Source organism: Eurytemora carolleeae, unplaced genomic scaffold (assembly GCF_000591075.1).
Source record: "Eurytemora carolleeae unplaced genomic scaffold, Eaff_2.0 scaffold402, whole genome shotgun sequence".
NCBI lineage: Eukaryota > Metazoa > Arthropoda > Copepoda > Calanoida > Temoridae > Eurytemora > Eurytemora carolleeae.
The window spans coordinates 66,678-80,278 of NW_019396300.1; positions in this window are offsets into that span (position 1 = coordinate 66,678).

Sequence of the window (13,601 nt, forward strand, 5' to 3'; positions counted from 1 at the left end):
AAAAAGAAATTACTAGTTTCTTACGAATTTCTAATTCTAAATTTATCGTTAACAATAACATTTACTTGTTGTCGTTGATTTTTAAATTAAACTGAAGAAAAGACTCAAGATGTGCAGTGTGCCGCGTACCAATAAAACAAAACACAATGTCTGTCGTCGTATACTTACATCGTTGGTTATAAACTTATATTTATTTTTAACAAGCTAGAAAAATATTTTTTTCGTCCTTCTCTTCTGATGATTCAATTTTTCAATAAATATTAATTAAATTAATTAATTAATTAATTAATTAAAAAAATAATCAAATAGCTTAAAATTGAAAAACACATACGATTTATCAAATTGGGAACATTTTTTGCCTCAAAATCTCAGGGGGGGGGGCTACGCCCCTCCCTGAATCTGTCAGGGGGTGGCGAATGTCCCCCCGCCACCCCCTGTGTCCGCCCCTGAACATTAAAAAAAAATTTAATGACCCTTTATTTAAATGTCTACATAAATGTAACCTATAGATATGGAATGGATGTGGATTTAATTATGATCAACAGTTTATGGAACACCTTGTTACAAAATGTGTTTAAGCTTAAAACAATAAATCACAAATTTTAAAATTAATTATTATATTTTCAGAGATTTGACATAAAACATATTTAAATAATCATTTTGTATAAAATCATTCCCTATCGATTTCTTAACTAAAATTTTTAACAAAAACGTTTTACAACATCTTTGCAACACTGTTAAATAGTTTACTTTTGAAATTGGAGGTTATTTATAAAGTGTTTTTTTTTCATATGAACGACTGCAGTTTATACAATGGGAGAATTTATGTGTTCTTGTTTAATGATGCTAACGTTTGATTTCATATTCAAAATTCTATACGGGGTGCTTGGCTCATTTTTTCTTGTGAAGTTTAGCTATTTTGGTTAAATACCCTCGAAATAGTAGGATTTAGGGTTTACATTTTTAAAAGTTTAAAGATGTACCACTATTGCTCAGTCTGTAAAACGCACAAACAGAAAGCGTTAAATATTTTGACTCAGTACTAATTTTCCAACAGAAGCTCATAAATCAGATTAAGCACTGTGCAGTGCGCAGAAAAATATTCAATAAATAAACCTTTAACTGATGATTGTAATGTTAAATATTGAATACAGTTAGGACCAGGACCCCCTGCACGGCCCGGGCCCGTGGGGGGTGAATACGCCCAAAACAAAACATTATTTATTGGGCTAGCCACTTATAGAGCCAGCAGGTGGGAGGGTATAAGAGGGTGAAGACTGAAGGGGGGGGGGAGATACAGAGGCGGTTTAGCTGAGTTTTTTTTTATTTGTTTTAAGCAGACAAATGTATTTTTTTTCTAATAACAAGACTATATCTTGAACTTCAACTAGAATTAGAATAAGTTCTATAACAGCTGTACTAGAACTAAACAAGAACTGAAAATAGACCCAGAACTAGATTGAACTAAAGACCTCCTATAAAGCAAGAACTAGAACTAACAACCTCCTATAAAACAAGAGCTAGAACTAAAGACCTTCTATAAAGCAAGAACTCGAATTCAAGACCTCCTATAAAACAAGAACTAAAACTAAAGACCTCCTAAAAAGCAAGAGTTAGAACAAAATACCTCTTAGAACATTAACTAGAACTACAGACCTCCTATAAAACAAGAATTAGAGCTGAAGATCTCCTATAGAACAAGAACTAGTGTTTGAAAACGAAAAACGAAACAAAACACGATCGTTTAACGATCGTTTTCAAAAACGATTAACAACCCTAATTACAGCACAGTTGAAATAGGCGCATTTAGATGTGCATATTTATAGGATTAGCGAGGAAAGATATAACTTAATAAAGCCATCTCCACACTGACACATGTTTATAATTTGAATGTACATATTAAAAGGGTATAAGCTAACCATGCTATGCATTTATTTGAAACACAGTTCAAATGAATAATGATTTTTTACGTAGAAGTTTACAAACATAATGTACAACGTACTGAAAATTTACAGAATATCGTATTACACAATATTTATTACAAATACATATCTATTACAGAAAATTAGAACTAAAGACCTCTTATAAAACAAAAACTAGAACTAAAGACCTCTTATAAAACAAGAACTAGAACTAAAGACCTCTTATAAAACAAGAACTAGAACTAAAGACCTCTTATAAAACAAGAACTAGAACTAAAGACCTCTTATAAAACAAGAGTTAGGACTAAAGACCGCTTATAAAACAAGAACTAGAACTAAAGACCTCTTAAAACATTAACTATAACAATAGACATCCTATAGAACAAGAACTAGAACTAAAGACCCCTTAAAACATTAACTAGAACAATAGACATCCTATAGAACAAGAACTAGAACTAAATACCTCCTAGAACATTAACTAGAACTGAAGACTTCCTAGAACATTAACTAGAACTATAGACCTCGTAAAGAACAAGAACTAGAACTAAAGACCTCCTAGAACATTAACTAGAACTAAAGACCTCCTATACAACAAGAACTAGAACTAAAGACCTCCTATAGAACAAGAACTAGAACGAAAGACCTCATAGAACATTAACTAGAACTAAAGACCTCCTTTACAACAAGAACTAGAAATTAAGACCTCCTATAGAACAATAATTAGAACGAAAGACCTCCTATAGAACAAGAACTAGAACGAAAGACCTCATATAGAACTAGAACTAGAACTAAAAACCTCCTGTAGAACTAGAACTAGAGCTAAATATCTAATATAGAGCTAGAACTAGAACTAAAGACCTCCTATAGAACAAGAACTAGAACTAAAGACCTCCTATAGAACAAGAGCTAGAACTAAAGAACTCCTAGAACATTAAATAGAACTGAAGACCTCCTAGAACATTAACTAGAACAAGAATTACAACAAGCACTATTACAAGAAGTAGAATAAGAAATAAAAAGCACTTGATTAAGATCTAGAACCATGATTTTTGACTTGAATTAAACGAACGAAGTCAAAATATATTTAATAAATCTATCCAAAGGGGAATAGTTAGAACATAGCAAGATAAAAATATGCTTCTTTTAAACTGGAAATGAAAATTTTCTATGAGATATTGACAAATATTCTAGAATAATTTGAAACTGATTTATTTTATATCCCCCTGATTTCTGTTTGCGAACCTAACTAACCGAGTTTTAAAACTTTTAAACTAATTATTCCAAATACACAAACTTGGATTATTGGATAACGACATATTTTTGTCTTTGTTTTTCAACATTTGTCTTCCTAATACTATTTACATATAGGGATGTTAAAGTTTTCATTTTTTTTAAAAACGATCGTTTTTTTCGTTTTCCTATCGTTTTTTGTTTCGTTTTCCGATCGATTTAAAAACTATCGTTTTTTTAAAAAGTTTTTAAAACGATTGTCTTAAAAATGATCGGAAAACGAAAAAAAACGATAGGAAAACGAAAAAAACCGATCGTTTTTCAAAAACGATTAACAACCCTATTTACATATACTTATACATTAGTGCAATGCATTGGCTTAAAAATTCTTTTTTTAAATTTGAAAGCACATACAATTCATTAATAGTTTTTCTTTGTTTCACTTGAATTTGGCTGCTTTCTAAGTAAATCTTTAGAAAATTGTCTTATTCAGTGTTTCTAAACGACTTTTTCTACGCTCTTGTTTGAAAAGTATAATTGTGCATCAAGGTTGTCATTCAGAATTTAAAAATCACCCAAAATGCATAACCGTCAATCATGCTTAAGTTTTAAATGCGTCACGTTACAACTTCAGCTAATTTTTTCCTATTATTAATGTTTCCTAAAGAATTCTGTACTATAGATATATATTATTTTGGTTCTTTGGTTTCGTTTGTTTCAAAGAAGGTCCCCGGCCTTATGGTTTTGATTTTCTAAATTTTTTCATTGTATTCATTTAATATTCTCATGGGATGAAATGTCATGTTTTCTTAGTTTGGGTTTTGGTTGGAAAAAGAAAGTTGTAACATTATGTAATAGAAGTCAGTGACGCCATATTATAGCTATCCTTCAATCCATCTATTCCCATCTATCTATCTATCCCCTTCTATCTATCTATCTGTCTATCTTTGATCTTTTAAATGTGGCGAATTCAAAGGAAGATTGATTTTCTGGTATTTACATGTACCTTCTTCAAACAGATATATATATTTAATACATTACTCTGCAGATTTAAATCCGTCCCGCAAACCTTCCAGAGTTTACAGATTTTCTTATTCCTATCTCTTTGCAACCCGATGTCAGAGAGAGAGACCTTTGATGAAACGATGAATTATGTTAGATCAAAGTGTTTACGTTTGATATGTCAAATATTTCTTTCCTTAAAAGATCAAATTCCTTTGTGGATTTTAATTTGATGAATTTCAAAAAAATGCAATTAAAAAATATCCGGAAGCCTTTCTTTCAACATGATTTACAATCGTTATATACCTACCCTCACACAATGGGGTTAAATGCATAAGAAATTTTTTTTGAACATCGATGTCAGAAACGGACATTTTTGTTTGTTAAAAAAATGTAACGGTATAACAATCAAAAAGAAAATCTAATTAAAAGATGCATTAAATAATTCACAAGAATTTTCTCCCCTACCCAAAAAGCTCTGAACTGTTTAAAGGCGTTTAAGTATGCAGTTTTAAAAAAGCATTCTCCCAAATTTTGCCAGCCCCCCTGCTCCCTACCGGGCTCTAAAAATACCTGCGGTGTTTTAAAGATCTGCAGCTGAGCTCATTTGAATATAACTGATTTAGACAGATAACTTGAACTGTGCCTGACTCTACTCTATGCATATTAGTCAACGTTTCACAAATGCACGATGCTGTAACAATAATAAGAAATGTATTGTTTTAAAAAAAATTATGTCCGATGGAGAAATATTAACAGTTTTTCTCATGACTGGATAGATAAGAAAATACATGCATAACAATTCTGATAAATAAGTAATGAAAAAAAAATAGTTTTTATTTATTTTTGAAATAATTCTAATGATTGACACACCGTTGAAAACAAGAAATAAGTATTGTTGAAAAATAAATATGTTTTGATCAAAACACAATCAGGCGATCAAAAAAAGATAATTAATACTTGCAACCATCTTGACTATCCGACTTATAATTCAGACAATATTGAAAGAAGTTCCAAATATTTTTGATTATCTCCAGCTCCATATTTGGGAGAACTGGTAAACCTGAATGTTAAAGTTCTCTAACCGTTTCTAAGTCTCAAATATTTTTGATTTTTAGATAAGCGGGACTTCCAAGGGATACGTGCACCTTTTTTAAGCAATAATTTTGATGTTTTCTTAATGGATCCAAGAACGTAATGCAAGAAAAGTTAATTGCAGTTGCGTATACTCTGCGTACGTATTGAAACCAGTTCTCTCTGGGCGGAATTTGTAAACAAGAATAGATGCCTCAGTGTTCTTTTAGTACCCGAGGAGGTTAAAAGCATTGAAGTTTGATAATTTTGATAATTAACATAATAGTTTCATATGACCAGAATATTTCATTGACTATTTATGTGAAAGATTGATCCGATGTCAGGTTTCGACCTCCGTCTTGTGTTTACATTACCGCCCAGTGACAGTACACTGCAGTACAAAAGATGCGTACACCTCTGAAATAACTTTCCTTGCATTAAATCCTTGAATAGATATCTCTGTGAGTTATTCTTCTTCGCACATTTTAAGACAATAAAACTAATAATTTTAAAGATTTTTAGTTTTTTTTTGGTAAAGGAATTGAGTCTTTTTGTCTAATCCTTATTTCTTTGCAACCTGATGATGTATTTCTTTGATATTTCAAGCCTTATAGATTAATTGAACAAACATAATTATAGTTAAAAATTCCTTCATGGTCTAGAACATTGGGTTGCAAAGATAAAGAGATGAGATTTACAAAATAAGAAGAAGTAAAGAATAAAGAGAATTTTTACAATCTTGACCGGCTATAACCCTTACATATATGGCTCTATTTGATGCTTGGATCCAAACCAAAAAATCATCAAAAGTTGATCGGTAGAGTTAGAGTCTGCAATTCCAATATATAGAAGAACTAAACGAAGTCAACCATTCTTAAGCATAATTTCAGTTATAATTATATAATAAATCTTCTTATAACTTATAGAAAGTTTAGACTTATGCCCTGCACGCACTATATGCTTATATTATTGCTTAGGAGGATAGATACAAATAGTGTACAATAAATATTTCAAACATGTCATTAGCATTTAGGGAGAAGGGAATATCATACAAACATCATCTCACAACGCGTCAGAAAAAAAGTAGATCGTGCAAAGAATTTGGCGGTGAAAAAAAACAAAATAAGAAAGAAAAGAATCTGACTGGGATTAAAGAAAAAAGTATAAAATACTCCCTCCCTCCCCTGCCACCCTGATACACGGGTCTTGGGTTTCATGGGAAAATGTTAAGCAGGGTAACATTGATTAATTGAGAGGGACTCAAATTTAACACATCGGGTATCTTAGAATTCTTCCAGTTAAATTTACTTTTACCTAAACATTGAAAAAGCATATAACATATTCGTCATTCTGTGAATTCACTTTTTAACTTTTAAACATTTGATTTCCTTTTTTCGTATTTTCTTTTCTGAAAAAGTGAACGTTACGAACATTAAAAATTAAATTGAACAGCGCTAGAAACATAAAAAGGAAAAACCAAATGTTGTGTGTGAAAATTTATCTACCGGTAAATCCTAATGAAGCTATTCATCGAAAGAAGTCATCAAATGTAATATTTTTCACTTTCTGATAATAGAATGTTGCAGATATTTAGTTTTTTTTAATTAAATGATTATATGGAGATTTTTGAAACTGTTCCCGCATATTCGTGGTTTTTTATTTATTTTCGCAAAACTGAGATTTATTTAACATAGCATAAAACCCATTTAAAAATTGTCAAGACGACGTTTGATAAATTCTTTCGATGTATGGCTCATTTAGGGTTTAACTGTAAAACAACGCAAATTCAAATTCGATATATTAAAAACTGTTTGGAAAATAAATAACAAGAAATTTTGTTTTACTTTAACAAGATGAATCCTAAGTCTTAGGTTGGCTAAAGTTTTCTTTGCAAAGATACAGAGTTAGAAATCTTTAGATAATAACAACTTACACGGTTTCAGTTCCTTTATTCGAAAAATGACAACAAGTTTAATTCTAAAATGTCATTCTTAACAAGTTGAGTTTCATTGAACTAAAAAAGAAGAGGTATGAGAATGAGATGAGAAAATGGATTAAATAAGCCGGCGCACTGTCTAATGCCAGCACTTTTTGCTGTTAAGCCTATTTGAAAAGAAAATGACTGTTAAGATCCATCTATGTGCACTGGAAACGCAGAAAACGACAAATTAGGAGGTGCGGGGCTGCAGGAGGTGTTGTTGGAATAAATAAGTATTCTTCCAACTTTCTTGGCAGTTTTAAATATGTGGCTAAAGCGGAAAAAGCTAATATTAATTAGGTTCAGCAAGACATCGCCGGGTGACTTGATTTGCATTCATTTCCTTTAACATGAAACGTATTATAGTAAAATTGTAATTGTACAACACTAACGGTACTTATCAGCATTCTGTTTCACATATAGACTATTATAAAAATTTGCATCAATTTTCAAGACTGGCCTTAAAATTTAGTTTTCTGGCGAAAACCTAGGTAGAGAAGACAGAAATACAGTGCGTTTTCTGTAGTTAAGATTGATTAGGAAAGACTGGCATTTTGTGACATAAGTTTTGAAAAGTCCCAGATATGTTTATTTTAGAAATATAAAGCACTTATTTTCAGCTTTTTTTATTATTTTGAAATTGACATAACTCTCATTTTGTTCCGTGAGAGCTTTCAATTATCGGATCACTTTCATTTAAAATTTAAAATTGCACTTCGTTAAATGCTGAGTCCGCATTCTTATTCTGTTTTGTGAAAAAACTTCATAAAAATACCCATACCTTATAGGGGTAAAACCGGAGTGTTTTAATTTTAAATTCATAAAGAACGAATCCATGTTCTGTGTATCATGTCAGAATTATATCTTTCATTCTATCATTGCGCCCCATGACTCCCCTCCCCAAACCTCACCCATTACACAGGCACAACGGAAAATTTAATGAGCTAAAAATTCCAAGTTATATTCCTGTTGTGCATTGATAGTGTTGCAATGACTTTATTTTTTTCTTTCTTTCTTATCATTAGAAGATAGTGAGGTTGGGAGATTATTTTAATAAAAGTTGAATAGCTAAGTAAGAGGTTCAGAGATTTCATTATTTGCTAGGATTAAAGATATTTCATAAAAGTAGGTACCAAATCATAAATAAAAGATATTCTAATATATTTTTTTGAACGGGTTAGAGATCACATCCACATCCTTATATATACTTTACTTGTTAGTTTCTTTGTATGCAATAAACGTCAAAATGGCTAAACTGATCCACTTTAATTATTTTGTGGGCCCTCACATGGCCCCGGGAAAGGTTTATGGCCTATAGGTGAATAGAAATTGAATTTTTCTTGAAAAAAAATTTGATTTTTCAAAATCTACGAAAAGAAATTATGAAATCCGTAAAACTTATTTGTTATTATTTGATAATTCAAGAAGTTAGAGTAACAATTAAAAGTTATATCGTAGAAGGGCGCGGAGCGTCCTGGAAGCCTAATATTGTTAAAATTGAATTGTTAAAGTTTTCCTATTTCGCTTTTTACAGACAGTTTGATTGAGTTCTATTTTACTATTTTCTTTTTAAAATGTATATCTTCTTTTTCATAACTTTCAAGTCACAATTTTTCCGTCTAAACAATTAGAAAATATGATGAATTTATTAAACTTTATTTTTATATTTATGAAAGTTTAAGTAACTTTAGTTTTGGCAGTAATCATAGACGTTATCTATTATCTGATCAATTCCCGTGCAAAATATTGAATGTGAGGAATTTGCAAGAATATGTTGCAAACCCTCAGCCCTTGTGCCTTCTTTGGCGATAAAAAATGCGCAAAGTAGATAAATATATAAATTATCGAGATTATATTGGAGCTTGAAAACTGAAACTCCCAATTTTATCAGATTGTATTTCTTCCCACACACTCACATTGTCTTAACATAAATATGAATACACCCCCATCACACAAAAATATGTTTGTGATTAAATCTTTTTCTTTTTCCATAGTTTGTCTCAAAGGAACAAAAAATTTTACTTAAACTTACTTTCTAATTCTAATCGCTATTACCAAAATAAAATATTTATGTTTTGAAAGTTAACACAAATGTGTATTGCAATTTCTATGTTCTAGTAAAACATGTATTGATGTAAAATAACAAAACGTCACAAAAAATTCGCTACATGATGATAAAAATTAAACAACCCATGAACCAAAATGTAAGCGAACCTCAAAATTGCAAAACTAATATTTTGTAGTAAAGAAAAGCCAATAGAATGTGTTTCTCTTATTCATACATTCAACACTTTTTTAACCGTTTTAATATTTCTCTTATACTTCATCTCGGCAAAAAAAATTGCGTGAATGACAACTAAGACACCCTGGATGGAAGTCATAATCATTCTAGATAAGTGTGAGTATTGATCTGAAGGGATGGGAGACCCACAGATAAAAAGTAATAAATCGTGTGAAGGGGATAAAGGGGATTAGGTCAACCTTACACAGAATATAGAAACATCTATTAAACCCTACAGCGCAGGGGTGGAAGGTTCTCAGCTATATTTTTTGTTCGTAAAAATCAATCATTAAATGCACAAAATTTTCACAAACTTTGATTTTTAATCTAATCCCTATATCTTTGTAACCCAACGTTGGAGACCTTAATTCTTTTGCAGAACATATCTTTAGATCTAGATATAGTAAAACCACTGTCTTTATTATCTTTTGTTGCGTGTTTTTAACAATTTGTTTAAAATCGCTGCTCATGTAAACTGATATAAACTTACATTCAAGTAGTTCTTAACCCTGCTTCTTCTGGTGGAGTGTACAGGGGAGGATGGGGGGGGGGCAGTTCGCAATTTTTTGGCTTTTGGATTATGTATTTTTTAAAGTGAATTTAATTGAACAATTTCCTACTTTTTTATTCGGAAAGCAATTTTTACTGATTTTTACCACCCAAATTACTTTTCAAAGATGGAATCACACTCCGAAATTTCGAGACTTTCAGTATTCTCTGTTTTTGATCTAATCATAGTAATGGTATTCCTAGCACTAAACTAGACTTAATATACCACAGATTTAACAGATAGGACAAGAAGGGAAGTCGTCTTTTTAGGTTTCTACACACTAACATTTTAGGTTATGTTTATACACACTACACAGTAACATTTCAGGTTATGTTTATTCACAGTATCGTTTTAGGTTTTGTTTATACACAGTAACATTTTAGGTTATGTATATACACAGTAACATATTATGTTATGTTTATACACAGTAACATTTTAGGTTATGTTTATACACAGTATCGTTTTAGGTTATGTTTATACACAGTAACATTTTAGGTCATGTTTAGTCACAGAAACATTTTAGGTTATGTTTATTCACAGTAAGTAAAATTATATGTTATGTTTATTCACAGTATCATATTAGGTTATGTTTATATACAGGAACATTTTAGGTTATGTTTATACACAGTAACATTATTGGTTATGTTTATACACAGTAACATTATTGGTTATGTTTATACAAAGTAACATTTTATGTTATGTTTATACACAGTAACATTTTATGTTATGTTTATACACAGTAACATTTTAGGTTATGTTTATACACAGTAACATTTTAGTTTATTTTTTTACACAGTAACATTTTAGGTTATGTTTATACGCAGTAACATTTTAGGTTATGTTTATACACAGTAACATTTTAATGAGCGGCCCAATCATTTACACTTAGCGCAAATAGTGCTTAATATAAATATCTATATTTATACTATATATGACACCCAGGGAAATGCAGTGAGACAAATGAAAGTTTTAAAGTAAAAAGTTTAAATTAAATGATTTTACTGAGGCATATTTTGTTCTATCCGTGTAACCAGTGATTGACTAAATATACTGGGCTAAAATGTCTTGATATATCCAAGATAAGCTTCAGAGTTTCATCCCCTAGGATTATATTAACTAGTTGATACACGGATACAGAATAAAGGAAAACAGAAATACACGAAACTAGAATTATTATAAAGATTATTTGCCCCTAATAAGTCTAACAATTAGAAATATCCCTTAGTAATTGTAACTGTTGAAGTGGTTTTCTTCAGAAAATGTTTAAATATCATTTAAAATATTGATAGAAAATATTATTAATAAGGACAATTTAATTTGTCATGTACCTCAAAATTGAGGTACCGAAAAGGTACATTTCATATAGACGACTGTGGTGAATTTATACTATACTAGAAACTCAAGACGCTTCGCGACCTTCTTTCTAGGTTTTTAGGGCGCTTCGCGCCCATCTTCTATTTAAATTATGAACATGTTCTTTTTGTTTACATTTAAAAACAAAGAAGAAAAAATTTTTGCGGATTTAAAAAAAATCGCGGATTTTCAAGAATTAAATTTTTTTTACAAAATTAAAAACCTTTAAAACACATTTTTTTTAAATTTTTATCATTCATAAACCTTCCCTGTGGTCACGTGATTTCCCACAAAAAATTTGGGCCCGATCGGTTCAGCTGTTTTGACGTTTATTGGATACAAACAGACAGACAAACAAACAGACAAGCCAAATTTATATATAGATGTGTATTTTTATAGTTATGATTACCTGCAACAGCTAACATATTCAATTTTTTTCCAAATCATTTAACAATCATAATTTTAGGCAAAAGAACTTGGAATCTTCATATTTTAAGAGTTTTAGGTTGTTTTTGCTGTCTCGTATTTTTTGGGTAATCCTGTATTATCAACATTTTCTAATATGAAGTAATTCTGTGCATGTCCAGATTCTCCTGAATACCAGGAATAAATGCCTCTATCCCTCTAGCTCTAAGATTCCCCCTATTGAGTATAAGATGAAGTAAATGCAATCAATGAGTCATACTATACTCTATACATTTAGATTACAGACACCAACAGAAGATGTACTACAATCCGACCTAGTCTTTGCTAACCGACGGGTTTCTTACTTTTAAAGGGAGTAACCAGCAATGTAATAATTAAAAACCGCGTTTTAAAAGCATTCCTCAAAATTCAAAAATTAACAATTTATGAAGATTATAAGATTGAATTTGCGCCCTTGCTGAACAAATATGCACTGTAAAAACGTCTCATATGTCTCAAATATGCACTGTAAAAACGTCTCACATGTCTCACATGATTCCTTAAAATATTTTCCGCAATACTACATTCTCAGTTCAACTACCATACATTGCCGGTCACTCCCTTTAAAGTTGCTGATGGTAGTAGCGAGTAGCGACACACTTTTGACTTTCCTTTTTAAGAAGAAACTTTATTCACTATTTAGTCACTCTTTCATACATGCAACCCTAGGTTAAATTATCTTTTTTCAATACACAATAAGACCCATGGTCTCTGTTGGCAGGTCTTAGTTTTACTAAAAAATAAGAATAGTTTACAATACAAATTACAATTACAATTGTTGATGAAAGGTTGAACCAACCCAGATTCGTTATAAAACAGTGGAGACCACTTTTTAGAATATATATTTCGGCATTTCTACGATGCACCTCAACAGCTAATAATAGTTTATAGAGTCGTTGGTCCGGTCAAATTCAAAGCACAGTTCCAGTTATTTTGTTTCTGATGATATTTTACAAAATCAAATAAAGTGTCCGTTGGAATTGTAATGGAATTCCCTTTTAGTGCTCCAATTTAGATAACAACATGTTAAGTATGTGCGACGTTCACTATTTATGAATGAATATATGTTTAAAGATTTTCTCTTCTTCTTGGTTTCGTTGAAAACTAATACATCATTACGATGCTATTCAATACATTTACTATACATTCCCTTCCTTTCAGATTATATAATGTAGTATACAGTAATCTATTTACTGTAAGGGTTTTACCTATTTAAAGGGACTGCCAGCGTAATTTCCAGTGACCCTTCATGCAAAGAGAGAAATGTCCGATTTACAACGGTACCCTTTTAACTTTTGACTGTTCATCGAGTAGAGAGAGATCTGTGTGTAAATCTGTTAAATTGCCATTGAATCAGTCTAAAACAGTTTTAACCCAAAGCATCTGTTCTTCTACTAGTGCCCCGTGAAGATATTGTCTTTTATATGTTAAAAACGGTTTCCAAAGCGTTTCTGTAGATTAATACGGATATGTTGGACATATTTGATCAGTCCACGGTTTAAAGGTTTAAAGGGCACCGTTTTGAATCGGGGATCCCCCTCTTTAAATGGAAGCTCGCTTGAAATTACGCATTCAGTCTCTTTAACTCTATTCCTGTCAAATTGACCCCCCCCAGCATATCCTGGTTTTCAAGTACCCCAGCAGGGAAAGGGTTAATATGTATTTTTTTGAATAGCAAAAAAACGCGGAAAACAACATTGAACGTAGTACGTGTCAATAAACATTTAACAGTTAATTGTTGTCTTC